At 55.3% G+C, this 3,851-nt stretch overlaps 1 protein-coding gene across 1 annotated transcript in view; it reads right to left on the bottom strand.

Annotated features, from left to right (window-relative positions):
- The window catches only part of B4GALNT3 (beta-1,4-N-acetyl-galactosaminyl transferase 3), a 33,540-nt gene that overhangs the window by 29,320 nt on the left and 369 nt on the right, over nt 1-3,851 (bottom strand). The gene's annotated exons all lie outside the window — the stretch shown is intronic.

Raw genomic sequence — 3,851 nt, 5'->3', positions numbered from 1 at the left:
ATCCTAAAGGAGACCAGTCCTGGGTATTCACTGGAAGGACTGATGTTGAAGCTGAAATTCCAATACTTTGGCCATCTGATGGGAAGAGCTGACTCATTGGAAAAGACCCTGATGCTGGGAAAGATTGAGGGCAGGAGGAGAAGGATGACAGAGGATGAGATGGCTGGATGGCATCACCAACTTGATGGACATGGGTTTGGGTGGACTCTGGGAGTTGGTGATGGACAGGGAGGCCTGGCATGCTGCGGTTCACGGGGTCACAAAGAGTTGGGCACGACTGAGCGACTGAACTGAACTGATGCTGGGAAAGATTGAGGGCAGGAGGAGAAGGATGACAGAGGATGAGATGGCTGGATGGCATCACCAACTTGATGGACATGGGTTTGGGTGGACTCTGGGAGTTGGTGATGGACAGGGAGGTCTGGCATGCTGCGGTTCACGGGGTCACAAAGAGTTGGGCACGACTGAGCGACTGAACTGAACTGATGCTGGGAAAGATTGAGGGCAGGAGGAGAAGAGGACAACAGAGGATGAGATAGTTGGATGGCATCACCGACTCAATGGACATGAGTTTGGGTAGGCTCCGGGAGTTGGTGATGGACAGGGAGGCCTGGCGTGCTGCAGTTCATGAGGTTGCAAAGAGTTGGACATGACTGAGCGACTGAACTGAACTGAATGTGTGTATCTCAATGCTATTCTCTCCTCCCACCCTCTCCTCCCACTGAGTTCAAAAGTCTGTTCTTTATGTTGGTGTCTCCTTTGCTTCTTTTTTTTTCTTTGGCTGCACTGCATGGCATGCAGGATCTTAGTTCCCCGACCAGGGATCAAACCTGCATCCTTTGCAGTGGAAGTGTGGAGTCTTAACCATTGGACTGCCAGGGAAGTCCCTTTATTTCTCTTTAAAAGAGGGTAAGAGGTGGGTTTCCCAGTGAACAAGGACAAATCCACTGAAGGGAGGGGAGGCCAGTGGTTAAACCTAACTGGGCCCTGCCTGGGTCACAGACACAGGGCCCAGTTAGGTACATGGCTTTGAAATACCTGGAGCGAGACAGTCAACAGCCCAGGTTAGCAATTCAAGGAGCAGGAAATGCTCTTTGCAGATGTCACAGTATGGAAAAGACAAGAAGGCTCTGGAGTCAGAAAGGTCTCTCTGGCTTTCCTCCATGAGAAACGGTGGCCGGACCGCATGAGCAACTAGTTGAAGCTCTTTGACCTGGTTTCCTCCTCCGGCTGGTGGGGGTGATGACACCTGCCCCACAGGAATGCCACGAGGAGCCAGTGATGTCCGTCAGGCCTGGTGTGCGGTCGGACAGAGTTAACACTCCTTCCTCCAACAACATCTGCTGAAGACATGAACTCCAGCCGCTTCAGAATGTTGCAAACTACAGACAGCCAGTGGCTGCTGTCTCCTCTCCGTACAGAGCAGGCAGACCACAGGCCAGCAGTGACTCCGTGGTAAGGGTACAGACAGTCTCCTCTCTGCTGTGCGGCTGCTCCCTGCACCCCTCCACCTATTCCCCCCTACCCTCCACCCCTGTTAATATTCACTGAATCCATAGTAGGCATCAGGCACTATGCAGGGCTTTTCCTGTGTTCACTCTGCCAGTAGAGACCTCAGCCCTGATCAGCCTCTCTGCAGGGACCAGGAGCTAAAGAATGTGCCAATTCAACTACTGACACTTGTCACCTGCCCTCAGCTAAGTGAACTCCAACTCCCGGCCAGAGTGCCAGCTGCCAGGGCCTGTCTCTCCTGCACCAGGTGTCACATTTGTGCCAGGAGACAGACACCCCGATCTCAGGTGACAGACAAACACCAGCAATGGGCCTCACATTCGGGCCTCACATTCTGCCCTCACAGAGCTGGGCTATCAAGTTCAGCATCAGCCCCTACGCCACCAACGCCCCTCCCCTGCATAGCATGGACTCTTCAAAGGCCTAGAGATCATCTCTTCAGCTCTTTGGTGAAAATATGGCATACGCACAGCCCATGGTCCTTTATTATCTTTTTTTTTCCCCAAAAAAAACTCTCATGTGCATTATTTCACTGCATCCTCACCACCTCCGGCCTGGGCAGGGCTGCACTGTTAAGGGCTGGTGTCTGCCCTGAGCTAAGACACACTTTGCAAGATGGGAAGGCCTGAGCCCTCGAGGGCCGCAGGAAGGCGGGGCTGAAGGACGAGCCAGCAGGGCGGGTAAAGGACCCAAAGACCCGAGGTGAATGCAGACGATTTGCTAAGAAGCTCAGCATCTGTACAGAGACAAGGTGATGAACCCTGGAGGAGCCAAGCGGAGAAAGAGCCCTCGTCCCACCAGAGAACAGCAGGCTGTCCAGGGGACGGGCCCTCGTCCCACCAGAGAACAGCAGGCTGTCCAGGGGACGGGAGGTCGTGACGCCCGGGCACAGCTCCACCAAGGCTGGGAACCAGCACTGCTTCCCGGGACCAGAAAGCAAGACTAACTCTGACCTTGGCGTGCACCTGAGGGCCAGTCACACGGGCCCTGCAGAGCAAAGCTGCTGTGGCTGGACGCCAGCAGGCCCCGGGCGCCACCAGAAACCCAAGGTGGCACAGACAGCCAGGGGTGGAGCCAGGCACTGTCACCTGAGAGAGAGTCTCAGACGGCAAAGACACAGCCTTTCCTTTCCAGTCATGACACCCTGGGGACCTGATGCAAGAGGAACGATTATTACTGCAACCTTAGCATGTACGGGTCATACACGTACTTATGTTTATGGTAAAAGAAATATAGATGATTCTATTCAGGACAACAAGCCTAGAGGAAAACAGGGCTTAGAGGATAAAAACCTCATTGAAGTCACAAGGATAGCAGGTAGGGTTTGAACCCTGAATCCTAAATTCCACGCTCTCTACGGGACACACTTGAGAACCTGATCCAATTCTGCCACCACCATCACCGTCGCTTCCTACTCACCCCCACACCTCCCACATGAGCTCCCCGCCCCTCCAATTTAGCCAATAACACCTCCCCAAACAAGCCCCGGAACAGCCATGCCTGCTTGCTTAGTCGCTCAGTCGTGTCTGATTATTTGCGACCCCAGGCTCCTCTGTCCATGGGGATTCTCCAGGCATGAATATGGTAGTGGGTAGCCATTCCCTTCTCCAGGGGATCATCCCAACCCAGGGATCAAACCCAGGTCTCCCACATTGCAGGCAGAGCCACCTGGTGGCACTGAGCCACCAGGGAAGCCTAAGAATAATAGAGTGGGTGGCCTATCCCTTCTCCAGGGGATCTCCCCAGCCCAAGGACTGAACTGGGGTCTCCTGCATTGTAGGCGGATTCTTTACCATCTGAGCTACCAGGGAAGCCCAGAAAGACCCAAACACCCCCGAAGAGCTGGAAAACTGGACAGAAAGCATCTGCACACAGGCCTGCTAACCTTGCCCTGGTCTCTGAGCCTCGTGCTTCTCAACACAAGGGCAAGCCATGCAGCAGCCGTGGGTCACGCTCTCTCGGAGCTCAGGTGTATGGGTGGGAAGGGGGTATGGGATGGGAGATGGGTGGGGCCCCAAAGTCTCCCCAGACCCTCCGATTTGATAAGCAGAGATACAGGAAGGGCCCCAAAGAGCCTCTTCCCCTCCTCACCTGCCGCCCCCTCCAGATGCTGTGCTCAGAGTCAAACAGCCAGCTGCCCCCTCCTCCCTGCCGAGCTAGCTTCTCACCACCCCCAGCACCCTGCCGAACCAGCCGAAACAGCCGGGAGCTGCTGCAGGGCCTGGATGAGCAGGGTAGGCAGGGGCTTGCCAACCAGACACCAGGGACTGTCCCTACTGCCCTACCTGGGCCGCCTGAGGGGACCCAAAGGGGGCGATGGAGCTGTGCAGGGACGTGCT

Source organism: Bison bison, unplaced genomic scaffold (genome assembly GCF_000754665.1).
Source record: "Bison bison bison isolate TAMUID 2011002044 unplaced genomic scaffold, Bison_UMD1.0 scf7180017864213, whole genome shotgun sequence".
NCBI classification, from domain to species: Eukaryota; Metazoa; Chordata; class Mammalia; order Artiodactyla; family Bovidae; genus Bison; species Bison bison.
The sequence above is the reverse complement of the archived record's forward strand: the minus strand, read 5'-3'. Positions and strand labels throughout refer to the sequence as shown.